General features: G+C 34.0%; 1 long non-coding RNA gene across 7 annotated transcripts; it reads right to left on the reverse strand.

Moving 5' to 3' along the window:
* Positions 1-573: 573 nt before the first annotated feature.
* On the reverse strand, positions 574-8027 carry LOC145136690 (uncharacterized). 7 transcript variants are annotated; one of them, XR_013720785.1, is made up of 5 exons: positions 7151-8027; positions 6966-7077; positions 6835-6897; positions 1048-1252; positions 574-660 (listed from the first exon to the last, which is right to left on the reverse strand). It is a non-coding gene; the product is annotated as an uncharacterized LOC145136690 (long non-coding RNA). The 7 variants fall into 7 exon arrangements; XR_013720775.1 differs by lacking the exon at positions 574-660 and adding an exon at positions 781-892; XR_013720688.1 differs by lacking the exons at positions 574-660; positions 1048-1252 and adding an exon at positions 1281-1446.
* Positions 8028-23170: the final 15143 nt, after the last annotated feature.

The following is a 23170-nucleotide window of genomic DNA, read 5'->3' on the forward strand; positions in this document are numbered from 1 at the left end:
AAATATAATTTTTTTGAAATTATAAAAAACAGGTTTAAAGAAAAACCAAAAAAATATAATTCAATACAATTAACCTTCCAATTGGGCAATTACAATTTACACAAACTATTTGGATTTCCAACATAATTGTTTATCGTATTTGTTCACATTAAAAAGAACTAAAAAACAAGATTATCCGCCACCAAACTTATGTCTTTAATTCGACGCACTATCGGTGCTTTATGAAAAGGCAATCCTTCTGATAGCTATTCATTTTCAACTTATCTGTCATATGTAAGGTTGTTTATTCTTGCTCTAATTATTATTATATCTATGACTTGATAAATATAATGATTAATTTATAAAAAGCTAATATACTGTTAAAGAAATGACCCATGATTAATTGTTGGGCTAAAGATTGCTTCTGCATAAACCCAATAAACGTTGGACCTCGAGTTAGTTATCGTCTTATAGACTTAATTCGTAACTAGAAAGGTGACCCCCGCAAGGTGTCGCTTTTGTGTGGAAGTATAGTACATTCTTCTAATTGGTAGCTACAGTAAAGTATGTTGCTATTGTCTAGGTTTGGCCCATTTACAAATACACAAATATATTGTAGTATGTTATAATATAATGACCCCTTTGTGTTGCAAAGTAAATAACAAGTGCGACAACAACACCCTGTTAAAAAAAAAGTAAAGTATTACCTCTCGAATATTAAATAAAGCAATGGCTATGAAAATTCTGTCCAATTATAGCATTGTATTTTAATATTTCTTTTCTTATTAAGACGATTGCAATACAAAAAACTGAAAGTAGGATGGTATAATAAACATTTCAATGAAATTATGTTGCTATTTTGTCTCACTAAAAAGAAAAACCATTTCACATCAGCCAATTATTTCGGTTTTACCTGTTAAATCCATAAAATGTTAAAAAATAAGAATACAATGTATGGAAAAAATGAAAATTATGAAAGAAATTAGAAAAAGAAAGAAAAAAGACCGTTGCTTGAGATTGCTCTATATGTAAAAAATAAGAACACAAAAGAGCCGTTGCTTGATTTACCTCAAATTGAGAGTCCATAGTAAGAACTTTTCGTCTTCGAGCTCTGACTACAACTGTTTCTCATAATTTTGCTAAAAGGGTAAACTTGTCTTTTTCATATGATGATCGCTTGGTAAGGATTTAAAGTTGAGTACATAAACATAAAAGGATGAACACAGTAGGTGTCAAATAGAGAGCATGTGTTGCAAGGAGAAGAGCACATCATCTATAAACCAAACAACATCAAATTAACTTAAAAAATAAACTAATGTAACCAATATGAAAAGCTAAAGTAAGTAAAATGAACCATATGATAAAAAAGAGGATTATTCAAAGTTTTGACCTATCTAAATATTCCCCTTTCCAAAAGTATCAGCTTAATCTCCAACAATTGCTTCTTATCTCTAGCATTACAGAAATCTAGTTTAAAGAAAATTTCACACCGTAGATTAAAATAAATATACAGATCATATAGAAATCAATCATAATAATATTTATTAATAGCAGGATTGTGAATAATTTCGTTTGTGATCCAAGTCTTTTCATCATGATATTCTTTCACCTTACGGTAGATAAAATATGAACGATTCGGTTCATCTTATGCAATGTCATAATAAACTGAAACTGAATATTGTTACCAAAAGCTTGTTGACATAAATTAAAACATACATATTGCAACAAAGCACCTTTCTGATCTTTTATAGATCATCAATCTGAAAAGCCAAAACAACAAATACAAAGTATACATGACAAAACATAGGAGAGGATTTGTGTTGTGACAATAACCTGTGTAAAAAGCATTTGAAGGGTGAAAGTGAAAAGAAACATAGAAGAAAGCAATAAGGATAAAGGAAAATTGTAAAATGTACAGTTAGGCGAAATTAGATTATTACAAATTAGGACAGAAAAATCCCAAATCTGGCAATAAAAAGGTCAGGCATTGTCAAATTAAACGATCAGATGCTTCAATTTGCAACCTTCTTTCATATGCTGACCCTCCGTTTCATCAAACTCACATCAAACTCTAAACCACCCTTGATTGATTCTGTCATCTCTCTCAATCTGTCAGCCCATCGTTTTTCTTTTTTCTGTGGAAACAATTCCATACGAACACAGAGAAATCAAAAGAAAGTTGAGCATGCTGAAGAAAGAAATCGACGAAACTACTTTGATTATTTCTTCCAGAACTGCTCTTTCCAATCCCAATTCGAAGATCGAAAGACTGAGCAGTGAAAATCAGAACTAACCTAAGGCATAGAAACCAAAAAAACCAAGATTATAGAGAGCAAAGGAAGATTATGAGAAAAAAGAACACATCTTAATCGATCTTCGAAGGGTCTGCAATTAGCAAGCAAATATTCAGTAAGCCCTAATTAAAAGTCGAAATAGAACGAAATTAAAACAAAGTGAAATACAGATAAGGGGTAGCAGCCGTCGACCTCATCGGTCGATTGTCACTGCCGCGTCTCGTCTTCGTGACCGCTTTCATCGCTTGAAGAATACAGTCGATACCCCCGAGTCCGAATACGAATCTGACTCAGAGTGAATATCGGAATCCGATCAATCGTCGTCCTCATCGGCCGACGTGATTTCGTTTAACGGTGGCGCCAATTTAACGGTGGCGCCGATTTGATTGAAAGCGATGAGCGGTAGGGGAGCGCCGGAGATCGTAAAGTCATCTGCTTTTTGTGTAAGAATGAGATGGAGAAGGCAAGCAGTAGGCGGTGATATAGATCGGTGAGAATGAAGCATTATAGACTATAGAGGCGGTGAAGCGGTTAACCCAATAAACAGTCTACAGTAACCGGAGGAACAGTACCCTGGTCAGGTATTGTTCCTAACTTTCATTTCCTTAATATATACAAAGTGACACACAAACAAAAATGGAGGTACCGAAAATTTAATTTAAGGGACCAAAACTGACAAAAATGTCTCAGGTTTACTGTTCTTTTTCTTCACAACTTTAATATATATATATAATAATTAACAAACCATTCACGCCTAGCGGTGCACAAACTAGTTCGGATTATAACCGGTTTTAAGGCAAAAAAGCTCTTGTCAATAAAACCGGTTAGAGTAAAAATGAAAAACCAGTTAGAAAAAAAAAACATTGTGGAACCCGGGTTGGAAAACTTATACTATTGTCAATTCAGCCCCTGGAACCTAGTTGTTGTTGTTGCTGAATGGAATTTCACATATGAGGTACATGGTTCAGACCCTGACACATCTGAAATATTACTAGTGTTCTGCAATTGACTCCGTAAGTGGATATTGGAACAGGTTGACGTGCGTTATTCAGATGATGCGGTTTACCATTTTTTTAGTTTATCATTTAAATTCCGTTCGAAATGTAAATTCTTTTTGTTGGTTGATCAGAAACGTCCAATAAACAAACTTCTTAGATTTGCCATTTACGTAGGGGATGTTTTTCATGCATTCCGGATCGTTTAATGGATCTTAGAAATCAATTTTACTTATCTTTTACACGGGTTACAATCTGATTCCGTTTGTTTATAATATATAAGAATAAATTTTAATGGAACTAAAAAAATTTGTTTGTTTTTCAGGAAAATCCATAACAGGAATTTTCTCTCTTTCTGAAATATTCATGATTCAATACTTTTTCAAATCAAGTAATTTACAGGTTTCACCAGTAAAATGCTTATATGGCATATGTTGGCTGTGTATGAAAGGATAAATTGCCATAATTTTCAGAACACTTAAATATCTAATTATTTGATTATACAACTGTAAGCATTTATAATAAATCCAAACACTATCTTTAGCAACATGTTTTATTATATTTGAATAACTGGTCATAGATATTGCATATATCACGTAACTAATTCTAATATATACAACAATACATTCTATAAAACATGAAGATATTAAAACTTCTAGGATGTAATTGCATAATCTTTAAATGAAATATACTATTTAAAATATCGACCCAACAAAAGAAACTTGTATTCAATTGTAGTCAAAGAATTTTATTGTTTTAAAGAAAATCATTTAGTAGAATTCAAGAAGACTAATATTCTTTTATTTTTTGCAAAAATGGACCCGATGAAGGCAAGACGTTGACCTACATTAGATGATGGGCACGTAAAAAGAAGAGTAAATTTAATTCAGTTCCCCAACTGTACACTCACCCTCTTGCCCAACTGTACACTCCAAAACATTTTATATTTGAGAGTAAATTAAAGTTCCATGTGCCTTGCGGTTTACATTTGTTAGTAGTTTTAGTTTAATTTTTTGAATTTTTGACATGAGTTGTGTATGTGGTTTTCAAAAGTAGTATGTACAGCTTTTTGTGCTGTTATTAGGGGTGAGCACATTACTCAAACAATACCGAAGTATTGAATACCAAATTGTCCGAATTGAGGGTACTGATCCTCAAACCGAATGGTAGGTAACACTGCCGGTATCAATACCATTATTTCGGTATCAATACCCATTAGTACATAATTTTGAAGAGAACAAGTAGACCATGTTTGAAGATTTGAAACTCATCGAATACTAATCTAATTAAGGTGTTTTCAGAGCCCAATATGTAGTCAACACATAGTAGAATATACACGAGAAAAATCAGCTGATTCCAAACTCGAGCTCGTATGAAAGAGATATGAAAGTTCAAAGATGACGAAAAATTCCTCATAAACTTAAAATTGTTGAAAAAACAACCATCATAACCCTTATTTAAGGCAATATAACTCATCCAATACTAATCCAATTAAGATGATTCCAAAGCCAAACTTGTAGCCAACACATAGGAGAATATATGCATATAAAAACCGATTTTGTTGATTTGAAGGAACAAAATGCCGAACCGATTTACCTTATACAGCGTGTTAATTCTGCTGACCAAACCACTTGTCATTTCAAAATAAATGTAATGAGGATGACAGTGAATTGGTTGTATAGGTTTTTGGTTTCTTTTCCATTTTAATTAAACACGTCGAAAGTCAAAGGGTTGACCATGCAAATTTGCATGCCATTGGGAACGGTGACTAATTAAGAACATTCAGCTCCTCTATAAGTAGGCTTCGATTTTGTTTTGCTTTTCACAGTCAACAATGGTGAAATCCCAGAGCTTCATCACTTGCATACAACTATTATTGGTTTCTTCCATTGCCACCGTCGGAAGTCGTCCAGCCACCCTTAACCGCCGTGGTCTACCAGAAATCTGTGACCCACTTTTAGAAGACTGTGGTGATCAATGGCCTTTCTCTCCTATCTCTTCCAGCGACAACCCCTTCATATCCAGACCATTCCTCCGCCGCCAAACTCCGCCAGTCCTCCTCCCTACACTGCCACCAGTTGTAGTGGCTTCACCACCACCCACGGTTTCAGATCCGACATTCTCACCACTAGTTGCATCCCCACCACCACCGGGAACCACCATTAATCCACCCACATTCCCTGAGCTGCCACCAGATTATGATGATGATGATGATACAAACACAGCTCCACCAGCTAATGATGGTGCTAACCTCCCGCCGGAGGTCACTCTACCTCCAATTGTTCATAGAAGGAGTCAGCCGGACTTGTACCTGTCACCGCCTCTACTTAACTTGCCAGCACCACCACTTGTGCCTATAGTTTATCGGCAACAAGAAATTGTAATGCCGCCGCCACCACCACCACCACCCACCAATAAATGACAATGCAAGAAGAAAATCATGGCGGCCGCTAGTGGTGCAATCTTCTCCGGCTGCTTAGTTGTTTAGTATGGTCATTAATGTATCAAGTTTAGTTTGATTTACAAATATATGTATGCTTTGCGTTCGTTTACTGTTTCCGAATGTCTAAAAATCCAACTGGCAAGATTAATTATCAACCAATGTTTTTTTGTTATTATAGATTGGAAACTTAAAACTATGTTGTTTGTTATTAAAACCATTTAGATAGTTTTAAATTTTCCAATATATAATAACAAAAAACATTGTAAAATTTTATACCTACAGTTTGGTTTGGATATTATTCCATTAGAAAAAAACAAACCAACTGGTTTTTTCTCTGTTTTGCAAATGATGAAGTAATAAAAAATAACAATCAAATACATGAACAACGTGTTGAAGCTAAAATCCATGAAAACAAGAAGAGATTTGTGGAATTTCTCAATATGAATTGAATATCAAAAGATCGTGTAAATTTTTATCTCTAACAAGACAACTGTTTGAAATACAATAGAAACTAGAAAGGCCTTAAAAATAATTCAATTGAAAAACTTGTCTACTATAAAACAACTTCACATTAAAATACATCTGGTTTAATTTTCTTTTTGGTATTGAAACAAAACTTAGCTGCCTCTAAAATTTAAGTTCTGTTAAAAAAATAAAAATCAAACCATGTTATAATACTAATGTAAATTTTTTTGGATTTAGGGTTTGTAATCTGCACTATATATCTCGAAGACAAAGTTCTGCAACACAAAATGCCTATAAATTTGGGTTTTTAATTATTTATTTTTAGAAAGAAGGAGACGGTTTATTTAGTAATTATAATAAATAAATAAATAAATTAATAAATAAATAAAACTTTTTGTATTCAACACTTTATTTATAGTGTTTTCTTTTTACTAAATAAAAGAAGTCAGTAAAAATGAGGTTTTCCCCTCAATAAGTTTTAATTTTAGTTTTACTAATTTATATTTTCTTTCATTTCCCCAAGTATTCCTGTCATTTCTTCTCAAATATTCTTAAACATCTTTACCAACATTTTATTTAAGATCATAAGACTGGTCACTGGTCAAGAACTGGCATGAAATATTTTCTCCAATATAAAGAAACTATATTAGAGGGTTACCTTTTTGTGAAGAACAGTAGCAAGCAAGGTGCTTGATCTTTTGTAGTAAGTTGACTTGTGCCACTGAAAATAGTAATAAAAGAAGGCATAAATTTGGCATACAGTCAGACATAACATCATGTTTTTTATACCTTGAACAAGGGAAGATCCACAGTCGGATTCAGACATCTTAAATTTGTCCCTAACATTTTTATGCTCGATCTTCTGTTTCTCTGAAGATGACATGTGCTCTGGATGAAAATACTGTAAAAACAAAAATCCAAATTAATTTAAATCTCAATAATCATAAGAGGAAGAACTGTTTGATAAAATCAACCTTTTTCAACTAATATTTCATCTGGGGGCAATAACATAAAGCTAGGAGTTCCTCCAATTTGGCCAGAGTATATGCTAAGTTTCTAAGCTGAACTATTGAAGATCAGAAGATGTGAAGAAGACGATACAAGGAGGAAGCATAGCAATATGATGATACTTCCTTAAATGATGTAGTTCAAGAAACCTGATGGGTTTAATTGATAGTTCTTCTCCTCCGCGATGTTTGGTTTATTTTACAGTACTTTCATCCAGATCACATGTCATCTTCAGAGAAACAGAAAAACTTAATCACAGGCCACAGCTATCGTTGTACCAGTTTCAAATCAAACTTTGCAATGAATTTCTTATAAAGGCTCTGACTTTTCTACTTCTCCCCCAAATCCCGATAGCAGTACATTACGTTTTGGAAGCATCTTCGGTGCTAGACGACCATGGATCAGCTTGCGGCAACACATTACGCTTGTAAAGCTGCTGAAACGATATGGCGAGCAAGGAGGACGGCAGTGGTTGAGCAGAGGAGCGACGGTATGCTGAAAGATTTTTGTCGATTTCTTCGAGAAAATCGACCTTTCGAGTCGGAGAATCAGCGGCACAAGTGTTGGAATCGAATAACGACGGCTTACGAAAGGGTGTTGTTCCTTTGAGACTGGCTAACACGTCATCGATATAAAATGACATGGACGAAGAAGATTGTGACTGTGAGGGTGGCGTTTCATGTTGATGCTTATCATCGGAATTGGAAGATGATGACGAGAATGACAGCAGGATGTCTCGACAGCAGATCACGAGGTTTTGAAACCCTAGTTTAAACTTGGGAAGAAATGGCTGCTCTGCAGAGACCCGAATAATGTCACAATGTAATGTAACGGTTCAATTTGCGTACCCCGTTCCCGAGTTCGAGACAAAGGAAAAGAAATGGTTGAAAATGAGAAAAAAAATAGGGTAAATTACATCAATCGTACCTTGTGTATATGCTAAAAAGCGTGTTTAGTCCCTATTTTCAAAAATTAACTCGGACCGTCCCTGTATTATGTTTTTTTCACTCGGGCAGTCCCTGAAGACATAAAATGACTATTTTACCCTTAGTAATTTTTTTTTATATTTTTATTATTTGTTTATCATTTTGTATAATTAAAAAAGGAATAAAATAAAATAAATACCCCCCCTTAATTACACGTTCAACCCTACTCTTTCCCTTCAGTTTCCCGACATCCCTTTTCACCTTTGCCGGCAATGACGACTCCATCTTCGTCAATCTTCTAACAATCACCAACCTTAATTTTCGTCTCTTTTTCCCTCTCTCTCTCTCGTACCATCACACATGAAATCCCCAAATAGAGCTCCAATCTTACATAGACGGTGGTTCCGACACCCTATGTCGCGGTTCTTTATCTCACACTGATGGGGGTATTTCAGAAATCGAGATTGAGTTATTTTAAATCAAAGAAAGGAGCGTATGGTTTTTTATTCAAACTTGTTTAAGACGGTGGTGGCATATATGGATATCGATAGGGAAGAAGATGATGATGGTGGCAACAAAGAAGGTCTCGCTGAAGCCTTAACAGAGACAATCCAACAGTAATCAGATTTGCATCACCGTCGCTCATCTCCTCCTCTTCCATCTCTGCCGCCGCCTGCTTTCAGGTTAAGAACCCTAAATCCTTTCCTGATTTTGAATTAAACATTGTCGTACCCTGATTCTTCCTTCTTGATCTGCCTTGATTATTCTTTCCTAATTTGTTGATGGATTTTCCGATGGAGGCTGCTGGTGGTGTTAACAGTAAATGTGGATGGTTCAGTGGTGGATTGAGTATAGGTTGCTAGTTCGGTGAATAAGGTGGTAGTTTCTAGTTATTTTTAGTGAAACACTTGCTTTGAACGGAGGAGTGGATGGGATGAAGTGAGGGGTGGCAGTGATGCTCTATTTTCCGGTGAGGGGTAGTGATGGTGCTATAATTTCCGGAGGTGGTGTAGATTACATATGGTGGTGGTCAGGTCTTCAACAAAATAGAAAAATAATTAAAATAAAATTTAATAATTAAAAATGTCAAAAATGTTAAAAATAAATGAAAAGGTAAAGGAAAAGGGCATTTTGATCTTTTTATGTGTCATAAGGGATTAAACGTGCAAATTTAAACTAACGAGGGATGAAACGTGCAACTTTTAACGATACGAGGGATGGTCCGAGTTAATTTTTGAAAATAGGGACTAAACACGCTTTATGGCATATGCACGAGGGACGATTGGTGTAATTTACCCAAAAAAAATAAAAGAAATTGATGTTCCCGAGTTTCATTAAAGGAGAGAAGTGGAGGGAAATGGGAGGATCACTTTCCCTCCTAACTTTCCTTCCGATTTGGGAGGATTTGGAAAGAAAGAACAAAATGATTCAATTTCCTTCCACTCATGACTTTCGTTTCTCTTCTCTTCTTTTCTCTCATGACTTTCGTTTCTCTTCTCTTCTTTTCTTTTGTTAAACTCGGGAACGAGGCGTTAAACTAAATATTTCTTTCTTGAAAGAGCTTAGGGTCGTCGGCTTAATTTCTAAGAAGCTCGAGCTCAAGCTCGTGTGTAAAACAAGCCGAGTTGAGCTTGAGTCTACTAAGTTTAAGTTTGAGCTTGGCTCATTTAATTTTTAAGAAGCTCGAGCTTGAGCTCGGCTTGATTTTTAAGAAGCTCGGTCGAACTCGTTTAATAAACGAGCATGGGTGTCTTTAAGGGTGTCCGAGTTGGGCGACCGCACAGGCCCGTGTCGTGAAGGGGGCCAGGTTTTACATATGAGCGTCTTTATGGTTCAGTTCATTGTCTAGCAAACGACAATCTAGTAATCAAAAACACCAAAACTCATATCTAGCAAACGACAATCCAGTAATCAAAAACACCAAAACTCATGTTTTTTCTAATTCCAATAGATGATGCTATAATTAAAAATTACAACAACTCATGTTTTGGAAAATTGAGTTTAAAATTATAAATTGCATTGGGCTAATGTAAATTTACGGCAAACAAGAGCTTATGTTTTGTTTTAATTCCAAACTTCCAAATTTGTAACAACTACAAAGCTCAAACAACGTTTTTTGTTTATTGTTTCTTGGATTTCTGAATCCACTGGACTCCACCTCTTGTTTTTTATTGCACTCTCGTTTTGGTTTTTCATTGTCAACTGAAATTGAACAAGTAAGGGTGTGTTTGACAGATGTCTGACTGGGTCGAGTCAGCAAATTGGGCTGACTCGGTCAGACCCTAAGTGTTTGATTTGTGCTTTCTCGGTAAGATTGGTTGGCCCAAGTTGCTTTCTCGCTCAGTTTCTTAACAATCGCTAACTGGAAATTAGACAATCCTACCCCTCCCTCTTTATTCTTTCTTCCATCGTCCGTTCCCTTCCCAGTGACCTAAAAGCACAGTCGCTATACAGGTACAACTCCACATCGAACGCCAAACAGAGGTCGCCGGTCGGACCTCTGCCATCTCGCCGGTCGGACCTCCCCCAGAGTTCTCTTTCATCAGTGACGCCATCTCGACGCCATCTCTCCGGACAGAAATTCATCAAACAGGTAAGATATTCTTCTACTTTTCTGTTAATAATTTTTAAAATCAGATACCATTTATGCTTTGATGTTATGAAATTTGAAGTTCTTTATGAAATCAAAATACTTTTTTGTTAGAAAATTATGAATTCTGAAACCGTATGTGAATTTGAAGTTTTTTTTTTTGTTCTTTTTTTGTAGTTCTTTGTGTATAAGAACTGAAATTTGAAGTTCTTTGTTCTAATGTTATGAATTCTGAAATTGAATGTGAAAGGGAAGTTGTTTTATTTGTTCTTTTTTGTAGTTCTTTGTGTATAAGAACTGAAATTTGAAGTTCCTTGTGTACAAGATATGAAATTTGAAGTTTTTTTTGTTTATAAGCTATAAAATCATAAATTATGTTTGTTGTATTATGAAATTTGAAGTTCTTTTTTTTACTTTAATTGTGCTATTATTATTTAGGATGATGTTAACTTCATTGGTTTGGTCTTTTTTTTATTAATTTCAAGATTAGCAAGTATAAGCCAGGTCTGTTGGTTCTCAATTGGTTTTTTTGGATCAAGAAATTCAAAATTAGTAGATTATTGAAGATATGGATGAGAGGATCCATTTTTTACAAGAGCTGGAGTTATACGGTTTTGTCTAAAGGGCAATTCGATCTTTTTCATTTCAAGGAAAGCAAGATTTTTCAAAGTTCTATGCTCATGGAATGGTCTGGAATAAAAATAGAGCAGGGGCAATTTGGTCAAAGTGTTATTCGTATGTTTACTGTTGCTCTGTATCAATTTTGGTCAATGAATAAATTGTTTGAATTGTTAGAAAAACAATGAACTTATTTATAACTTTATAAAAAAAATGACTCCTTTTATAACTTTTATTTGGATTTTTAAAGGATTTGTGTGAAATTTACATCACTGAATAGAGCAAAGGGTAAAATGGTCATTTTTTATTAGTCAACACATTCAGTCAATTATACAATCAAACAACATGTTTTCTTACTCAGCCATAATTTCTTACCCAGACAGACATTTCTCAGTCAACAACTATCAAACGGGGCCTAAGTGTTTCACTATTCCTAATTTCTAAATCTAACGCTCTCTCATTTTTATATTTTGATTGTTGTTGTTAATTAACAAATGTAACACACTAAGGTCTCGTTTGATAGTTGCTGACTGAGAAAGTGCTGATTAGGAAAGGTCTATATGGGTAAGAAGTCATGACTGAGTAAGAAATCATGTTGTTTGATTGTACATCTGACTGAATGTGCTGACCGATAAAAAATGACTATTTTACCATGCTACTTTATACGGTGATGGATGAAGTTGATGAAGAGTTATAAAAACATACAATTTTTTTATACAAAACGTAAATAACACACAAATCATTTGAAAATCCAAATAAAAAAATGGTTAACTATTTGTATTCTATGAATGTTGATTTATATATATATATATATATATATATATATATATATATATATATATATATATATATATATTGTATGATTAAACTTTAATATATAATTCTTGAAATTTAGATTATATAATAAAAAAATGGTTATGTATTTGTATCATGGGAAAGTTGATTTATATTGTATTATCTAATTTTCAATATAAAATTCACAAAAAGGATTCTTACGAACTAAAAGCCCAACCCACATAAAAAGAGTTGTTGGATATTAATTCTCACGTTACAGTCTCAACCTAATTAATCTTCGATGTCACCTCAATCTCAAGTTTCACCCATCCTCCATCTCTTCCTAATTAGTCATCGTGCAACCACCCACCTGCAAATATAACTCTCTAAATGGAAGACGAAGCAATCGGAGAAGGCAGAACACCTCTGTTACAGTTCATACGTGTCTCCTTCTCATGGCCATCATCCTCTGATTCCGCTCTATTCTTGCTCGTTCGAGAAGGCAGAACACAGACTCGCACTTTTTGCTTGTTGCAGGTGAATAAAATCGGCACTGAAAGAGAAAAGAAAGTGGGAAAGAGGCGCTGAAAATTGGAACGTAGGGCAAGGGCATTTTTGGAAAGGACTCTCTCTTTCTCACTCAGACGACTTCCCTCATCTTTTCCGCTCAGATCTAGCTTACTGAATCAGACATCCAAAATCCTCTTAACAAACAACTTTTGCTGACCGAGTCAGCCAGAAACGTCTGACCCAACTCGGTCAGAAGTATATCAAACACAGCCTATCACATAGATTCTGAATGCCTGAATTACCAACTTCACATTAGTGCTTTACGAAATGTAAGACATGTTTTGAGTGATTTCTCTAATTACTAGTTCCCCTTAGTTTTTGTAATTATAACTTTGTTTTGTGACATATGCATAGTTGATTAGAACAACGTTTATGACTTTCGTATTGTTGTTAATGTTATATCATATATAATTTTTAAAAATTGTGTCTCCTAAACATGTATCGGGTAGTGAAAAACTATATCTATATATATATATATATATATATATATATATATATATATATATATATCTTTATCCAAAAAAAAACCTCAAGTTTCTTCTTAAAATCAAAAATATTAATGTTGATAATGCATGTGTTGATAGAGATCAAAACTGTCACACCCCCAAACCAGACGACGGAAACGTCCGGGGGGATGACTTCATTTGTGGTATCACAACACATGCATTATAGTAATCAGAGTACAAACAACCACCGTATTTAAAAAGTATAAGTATTTACATGTGTTTCATCATTGTATACTGAAACCAAATAGTTATACAAAAGAAGAAGACAAGACTCAAAATAGCTCGATCTTCTCAAAAGCTCGGGAAGTACCTGTCTACCGGTTTCCTGAGAAATACAAGTAATTTGAAAAGAGAGTATCAACATAAAGTTGAGTGAGTGCATAAGTATTTATGTTTGAAAGTATGTTTCTGTTTCTTGAATATGTATACTGTTCCAGAAAATCCTTTATTTTCTGCTGTATATATGAAAGTAGTTTTAATCTCATAAAATCGTTCTATTTGTAAACCAATGTTTTGTATTTGTATTCCTTTATGTAAAACTTGTATCTGTGAGTGTGCCTGGTTCCACCAACTGTTATTGTAAACTGTAATGTAATACTGTAAATTGTATCTTGTAAAACTAGTACTTTGGAAATGTACTTAAGTTTAGTTAATTATACACTAACGTATTGTTAATATCTTTTTAATGAGTTTTTATAACCATACTGACTAGATGGCCTGACCCAACGCTATGAATGCGTTGTAAGCTGTTGATAACAACTGTCACTCGTAGGCGTGTATGCCTGACTGTAGCTAGCAGTCTGAGTGCGGGGTTGTCAATCCCAATATAGATCTATACACACATTGTTTCGATAGGACTTTAACTATATTGTTTAAATGAATTAAACAACCTGTATCAAATGACTCATAAAAAGCATATAAACGTTACATGTATAATAGTTATGAAAACCCAATCATTCTGAAATAAATGATTGACAGTATGTTCTTGAATTAGTATTCTTAACATGTATCTGAAAGATGTATACCCTTGATTAGTTTTGAATCAAACCTTTGTTCTTGTAAAACAATGTACTTTAGTATACTTGAATTATGAATTAATGTTCTGTGATTCATAAATTATACCTATTATAATTTATATGTACTTTCTGAATTGATACCGAGTATTCATGAATGCAACCCCTTGCTCAACATGTTACAAAGGGTATTTGAACTGAATGAAATAGCTTTTATACTTATATACATATACAAATATATATAAGTAACATTTAAATGACACTCGGACAAATAACCGATACTTATAATCCCACATCCAAACAAGGAAACGGAACCAAAGTGGGTTATCAATCCTAAGACTTTTAAATCTTATATATATATATATATATATATATATATATATATATATATATATATATATGATTTCTGGGAAAATATAAGTTTATAAAACATTTAAAAGAAATTTAATATTTTGAAATACTTTTGGTGACTTAATGTCAGTTTAACACAATCTTTGAAAACCAATTGAATTGATCATAACTGAAATTCATTTTGATAAATTTATTGAAATCTTTTGTTTGTAACACAAATCTTTGTGTTAGACTTGTATTTCCCCCCCCCCCCCCTAAAAACAGTGAAATCTATGAAAATACGGGGGTATGAACTCACCTGATTGTGAGTGAACTGGAAGGTAAGATAGATATAGGATGCTTGTGTTCACAATTGAAGTTCCAAAGCACAGTTGGATCCTATAAGGCATATATTCACATATATGTGTATTCAATTAGTGGTTATAACTACTAACTATGGGCTTAGACACTAATCCTAATTGGTATGTACTTGACCCGATTTGGCATGGTCCATTTGGGTTGCATGACATCAGAAGATTTTGGATAGACTTGTGTGAGAAAAGGATATATTTATGATTTGTTAATATATTATAAGTTCTAATATATTAATATGAAATCATATTATTTAATTAGTATTGATCAAGAATTAATTTGGAATTAATTTTGTGATCAAAAGGAGACTAATTAAATATATGAGGATTGATTGTGTAAATCATTCATTCTTATATATGTGGGCTTATGATCCATAGTTCTTCATGTTGGGCTAAACCCATGGAGTAACCCATGGATATTCCATGGAGGTTTTAACCCATGGAGCATGAAGAATATGGAAAGACATGAGTTACATGGTGTAACCCTAATAGCCACAATATATAAGGACCCCATGGCTCAAGAAAATGGCACTAGAGTGTGTACACATGAGGGCTAGACGATTTGAGCATAAGAACTTCTTGTTGGGTTTTGAGCATTCTAACAGTCCTATGGTGTACATGCAACCCTATAAACCTTGGATCTATGTTTTCTCTATTATACATGCAAATATTAACTATTCCAAGGTTTCATCCTAACTAGCATATTATGAAGCACCTATACTACAAAGTTCTAGTTAGATGACATACCTTTTGATGTAGCTTGATGTCTTCAAGCTTTAAGAGCTTAGCCCCAATAGTGTGGAAGCCTCAAATGGAATCACAAATCACCAAAACACCTTGGAAGAACTTGAGAGAATATGTATGCACACTAAAATCGGCCCACCCTTATTTTCACACACTTGTACCAATTTTGTGAGCCAAGTACCCCTTTATATATTATGGAGGATTAGGGTTACATCCATGTAAAACCTAATACCCATGACCTTTCATTTACATAGGATCCATGGGTTAAAAGCTCCATGGACCATCCATGAAAGCTTAGCCCAACCTAAATGAACTTGGCCCATTCCATATATATAAGAGTCCATATTTAATTAGTTCTTTTTGATCACTTAATTAATTCTTGATCAATACTAATTAAATAATATGATTCCATATTAATATATTAGAACTTATAATATATTAATATAAATCATAAATATACTATTCTCAAAAGACTATCCATATAAATTGTGTCGGTGAAGTGCAACCTAAATGGACCATGCCTGGTCGGGTCAAGTACATACCAAATATAGTTATGGACTTAGACATTAATCCAACAGTCTCCCACTTGGATAAGTCTAAAACTATTATTGAGTATGACTTCAAAACCTAACTGGCAATCGTAGCTCTTAAAGCCGCTGTCGAACTCTGACCTTGTCAACGAATTGTCCATTAGATAAGGGATCATATATTCCTCCATTCTAGATATCATATGGACTGAGACATGGATTATAATCATTCTCTCTGTCCATTTGTTGTTTCCCGATTTTCGATTTATGATGACTGACTGATTGAACAAATCAAATCAGTCCTGGCTTGGCCAAGCACTCACATGTGTCATCGCTAAATCATCGAGGGGCCCACAAATATCGCTTTTATCCCGAAGGTAAAAGGAATGGATAAACTTCGACTCATATGGCTTGTTCTACTACTTGTTGAATCATACACAAAGGCACGTTTTATAACATCGAGTTACCAAATGCGTTTTCGTGCAATCAATGTATAACCAACTCATAGTAACAACTCATATCTCTAGGTTTGAAGAATATAAGATATTATCGTCTCATGATCACTCGTGATAAAAAGTGATTCAAATGAGCGCGGGTTGAATCCAATACTCAGAACTTATGAGCACTCATGAGTGTTGTAGCACCACTTTGTCCACCAACTTGGACCTCTACAAACCAACCCATGACAGTCTTGATTCATATCTACTTCCAACATATGACCGACTGTGGATGGTTTGAATAACTTAATCATTCAGGAAGAGCGACTTAGTTATTCTGGAAGTCAAAACATGCAAAGTGAAACACAAGAATAAATGAATCAAATATGGTATCAAACCCTATGAATATAAATAAACACTTTTATTTATCACCATACTGATTACTCATTATTCATTGTTTCGGTTTTATCAACTTTATACCTGAATTAAAAACACTAGTTGTTCCATGCTCCAAGCATGTACACTATGTTTTTCTAAACAATAGCTTTGCCATACACCAAGTATGCACTCTATGTTTGTCTATGATCCTTACTTTGTGAAATAAACCAATTGAACATAATTTCAATGATTCTAATTTCACACTCCCAAATCCTTATCGAAAAATGTGAGAATTTCAAATTCCTATCATTTATCGAAATCTGTTTAGATTTTAAACTTATATGCACTGACCCTCCTGTAATGAATATGTACAAAGTCACAAAGACTTGTCAACAGTCGTTATAAGGTATTCCAATGGAGATCAACTCCATGGAAACTAAGTCTCATATTCAAAGTACATTGCTTTGGACATGCTTCTTGCATTAAGTTTTCTAGTCTTACACAGATAACTTCCACCTATGGAGACAACTCCATATTCTCATTTTGACTATCACTTCTGAACAAGAGATGCCTCTTTTCAGAATATGTCAATATGGTCCTTCCAAAATTAGCACTATACTTCCAACTGTCCCTGAGCAACCAATCTTTGGTAAACCTCAGATTGTCCTCGACAATTGCTTAATCATTTTAGTCATATCCAATTCTAGACCTTTTCCCTTCTTAATGCCTCTAGGCATTTGAAAAAATTTAGAAATGACAAATATTATAGCACATGCAATCGATCCTGTACCCAAAGCAAATGGTACACGATTCATGATGTCTCACATAAAGACATGATTCTAGACCAGTCTTTTGCTACTATATTTTTATTTGCCATGTTTTCAAAATTTGACTATGAAGAGGGATGCCGTAATCATAATCGAATTTTGAGAACGCAATATATAGAATTTCCTTAAGTTGAACCAATCCAACATGAAATTCATATATATATTCTTGACTAAAGATGATTAAGGTCTCAATCTAAGCCTTTAGAACTGAAATGAAGTATATCCTCTCCCTTAATTATAGCAAAACAACTTTTTCAATCCCTGCAGCCTCACGAATTGAAACTTTTGTTTTCTATAATTAACATTGCTAACTTGCAACACTAACAATAATTATCATGCTCCCACTAACATGATGATTATTAGCATAACACTTATGCTCCCACTAGCTTTGACATGTACTCAGAAATCAGCTGGACTTCTAGAAATCAATACTTTATTGACTTTCTTACCAAAGTTCAGATTTCTGATACGAGATGCTTTGATAAAACTTTATCAAAATCATACACCTTTCCTTAGATAGCATACATGTGTGTCTAAACAATTTCAGAACTATGAAAAGGGATGCCGTAATCATAGTCTTAATTGTTTAGACCTTTTGCCATCTGCTTCAAATCTACTTGGTGGAAGTGTTTCCTCACCATCATTTTCATGAATAAGAGAGAAACCTTATGACCCTTAGATTTTATGGTGTATGTGTTCTTATCCATGTGAATCGTCAAAACCATAGTCACAAGACAAGGATAATGACAAATCCAAACTCATATGGACTGAACTTATGCAATCTTAACTTCTTGCCACCTGGCAGTACAGGGCCTGCCATTGCTTCCAAGTGGTTATGCAACCAATTGAGAACTTCCAGAACTCCTATGCAAAGCCAACTTTAACTGGAATTGGCACAGAATGTGTTAACACGATAGGTTATAAACCTCAAGTCGTGTGCTAGTGAAGAACCTCAGGTTTTATTCTTGATTAGTTCTTGAAATTCTTTTTAGGATCTTTAAGACTCCCACTATCCTCTTGACATATAAGACTATCTTGCCAAATATTCAAGAGATAGTGCGGATTCATTATCAAGACAAACACTTCACACAATTGGCCTTAGTTGGTCTTTGTTTTATCCAAAACATCACAACTTACCAATTTCAAATGTACAAGAGTAGGACACTTTTACTCTTACATTTGACAAGTGTTTTAAACCTTTCTTTAAGATATGTCACTCAAGTTACAATTTTGGAGTATGACTCTAAGAATTGTTTTGGAACGAAGTATGACTCATCTTCCTGATCTAACCATTTCAACAATTCATGACTCCTCTTCTTAGTCATAAGAATGCACTAAGATGACCTTTAGAGGACTAATTGTGATATGATTTCTAAATCATTAAGATGATCACAAACATGATACTAAAGTACTCTCCCATCTTTTCAGATTTGAGAAACTTTTATCTTTCTGCCTAATTTGATTCTTCCCATTCGTGTGTCTAAACAATTTCATACACCTTTCTTTAAGATATATCATACACCTTTCCTTAGATAGCATTCATGTGTGTCTAAACAATTTCAGAACTATGAAAAGGGATGTCGTAATCATAGTCTCAATTGTTTAGACCTTTTGCCATCTGCTTCAAATCTACTTGGTGGAAGTGTTTCCTCACCATCATTTTCATGAATCGGAGAGAAACCTTATGACCCTTAGATTTTATGGTGTATGTGTTCTTATCCATGTGAATCGTCAAAACCATAGTCAGAAGACAAGGATAATGACAAATCCAAACTCATATGGACTGAACTTATGCAATCTTAACTTCTTGCCACCTGGCAGTATAGGGTCTGCCATTGCTTCCAAGTTGTTATGCAACCAATTGAGATCTTTCAGAACTCCTATGCAAAGCCAACTTTAACTGGAATGGGCACAGAATATGTCAACACGATAGGTTATAAACCTCAAGTCGTGTGCTAGTGAAGAATCTCAGGTTTTATTCTTGATTAGTTCTTGAAATTCTTTTTAGGATCTTTAAGACTCCCACTATCCTCTTGACATGTAAGACTATCTTGCCAAATATTCAAGAGATAGTGCGGATTCTTTATCAAGACAAACACTTCACACAATTGGCCTTAGTTGGTCTTTGTTTTATCCAAAACATCACAACTTACCAATTTCAAATGTACAAGAGTAGGACACTTTTACTCTTACATTTGACAAGTGTTTTAAACCTTTCTTTAAGATATGTCACTCAAGTTACAATTTTGGAGTATGACTCTAAGAATTGTTTTGGAACGAAGTATGACTCATCTTCCTGATCTAACCATTTCAACAATTCATGACTCTTCTTCTTAGTCATAAGAATGCACTAAGATGACCTTCAGAGGACTAATTCTGATATGATTTCTAAATCATTAAGATGATCACAAACATGATACTAAAGTACTCTCCCATCTTTTCAGATTTGAGAAACTTTTATCTTTCTGCCTAATTTGATTCTTCCCATTCGTTCTGCCATACATTGAGACTTTTCCAATGTTTCAGAATTATACTTAAACCTGTAAGTATAACCATATTTACTAAACTTTAGTAAATCAAATAGTCTTAACGAGCTTTGTGGTGGACATGACCAGTGCACAAGAATGTGTACTCGATCCCTTTAGTCCTTCACTTGACTCACACATCCATGTGAACAAGTAATTAGTCTTGATTTTCCAATGCTTGAAAGTTCTCATTCATCATACTATTCAACTTGCATGATTCCAAGTTTCGGTCCAATTGAAACTTGGGTGATGAGGAACTTTCCTGATTTGGTAAATTTAGACACTACCACAAATGAAAGAATCAAATCCATTTTCCAATATTGCTGTCAGTGGAATCATATAAGCAACAATTTTCCACAAATGCCATTGTAAGGATACTTCAAATAAAATTAAACAATTTTCTTTTATTTTAAAACTTTACGGAAAAACTTATCCTTACAATCCACATGGAAAATTGTTGTTATCTATTACTTAGCAATATATCATAACTTCTTAAGCAACTGCTCAAAATTCTGAAGCGATCGAAATCCACCTTCGCGATCAGAATCAACATATACTTCCTTTAAGATTTCTCTCTATTCTTTGATTCTTAAAACATCAATATGTGACCCAGTCACATCATGTAATGAGGATCTCAGAATAGAACTTAACAGAGTTAGATAATGGGATCTACCTGATGTAGAGTCAAACTTATTGACTTTAACATCCTTAGGTAAATTTGGCAGCTTTGCAATCAACGCCCCTTCCTTTGGCAAAATAAACATATGGACCCTTTGGTAATGGGACTATCTCAGACTTAGCCTTTCTCTTTACCATTTGGTCAACCGGGTTGACTATGGCCAATCCTTTTCCATTGGGAAGAGAATGCTTTTTCTGGATTTCCAGTGTCACCATTGTCACTGTCCATAAAGTTTTTGGGAAGTTGATCTTCTAATCAAATTTGCTTTACTATCGTTCCAAATCATTGTTGATTCAGCAGCACCAAGCAAATAGATATGATCATTAAGGTTCATGTCATAGTCTGTTTCATAGTAGTCCCAAAGGAACTCACTATGTGACTTAGAAAGTGATTGAACATCCAACTTTCTCAAGACTTTGACACCCAACTCTCCCGGCTTGTCAATATGTGACTTCATCTCTAAGATGTGATCACACATAGACCTTGCTTGCCATTAGGGCTTGAGTGACCTTGCACTTGTGGGTTAGGGAGAATAATTGGAGGAGGTGGAGGAAGAGAAGTATCACTTCCATGAGCCAAACTCGGGAAGTCATATTCATTAGGAAAGCTTGGTTTGGGAAGATCATTGTTGTCTAAACCAGACATCAACAATGGGAGAAATTCACGTAAAGTTGATTTAAGTCCTTAATATAACACCCAATATGATATATTAAGGCTAGGACCCAACAAACTATTTTATAACTTGGAAGAGGGATGCCGTAATCCAAGCTATAAAATATATGAAGGTAGGTGAATGACGATTCACCAATTTCCACCAAGATAAACGAAATGTATTATTAGGTTTTAATTGGTTTTGAAAATCCTAGATTCTTTTGAGATTCATTGAACTTTTCAATGACATGTTTCAATCTCGAGTGTGCCCTTCAGGTTTTGTGACTGGGATGCCGAGGATTACAAAACAAGGTGTGAAGTAACCATGCAAATATACTTGGTACCCTTAATATTTACCCCTCAATCGATGTGTCGGTTAACCACACACGCTCCAACGATACTATGATAAACATTAAGTTACCCTTTGCCTACCTTGTTAAGTCTAGGTTAGTGTGCCGGTTAACCACACACGCTCCACTAACAGCTTAAACAAAGTGCAAAGTGTAATTTCATGGATTAGCACCTTATTCACATTTTCCTAAGTAACTAAGATTGAGAATTTATAAGTGTTTAGTTACTTAGTATTTATCATTATACTTATAATGATGGGAGAATTATAGTCCTTGTCCTACCTGTTCGGCTAACGACCCTCCACCGGTCAAGGAAGCGGTGAGTGAGAGTGGACACCCATTAAACTGCCATTTTATAGGCAGTAACCTTATACCTCCCTTATAGACCGGCTTCGTGAATGAGGCCTACTAATGGTAAGACGACTTGATCTTATACATATAATATATTAAACTTTTAATATTATAATAGTATAAGGGTGTATTTTAGACATTTAAAATACTTGGTGGTTTAATCTATTAATTAAACTAGACTTTTAATTTAATTAAACTCAAACCATATATTTATGGATTAATAATACTCTTTTAATTAAACGTTTTAATTAACTATTAATAAAGTCCATAAGAGTTAATTTGAACTATTCAACAAAACATCATAATTCCAATTATTAAACTCAAAATTAAAACCATTTAATTAATTGTTTAAGTTATGAACCCAAGAGTTTTAGAATTCAATTCTTTTTTTCATAAAAAACTTTTCTCAAATTCCAAAACTTGAGGGCAAGTTTTGTAATTCTTGAAAACCTTTGGATTCCATAACTTATGGAATTAATGGTGTTTTATGATGAAACTTTCTATGTTCCATAACTTAAGAACAAGTTATGGAATTCTTTAAAACATTAACACCAAATTTTGTAACTCCATAAAAACTTTGAATCAATTTTTTTTTTAAAAAAAAAACTTTCATATCCATAACTTATGGAAGTTTCAAAAACCCTTAAGATCACAACTTTAAAAAAACTTTTGAGCTCCAAAATTTTATGACAAAATATGTAACTCCTTAAAACATTTAGATCAAACTTTTAAAACTAATAAAATAATCATATCATTTTATCTTTTACTAAATTTGACCTAATTCAACTCATATAACAAATGATTCAAATTTTACAAATA

This window comes from Lactuca virosa, chromosome 1, assembly GCF_052849685.1.
Source record: "Lactuca virosa cultivar CGN04683 chromosome 1, Lactuca_virosa_CGN04683_v6, whole genome shotgun sequence".
NCBI lineage: Eukaryota > Viridiplantae > Streptophyta > Magnoliopsida > Asterales > Asteraceae > Lactuca > Lactuca virosa.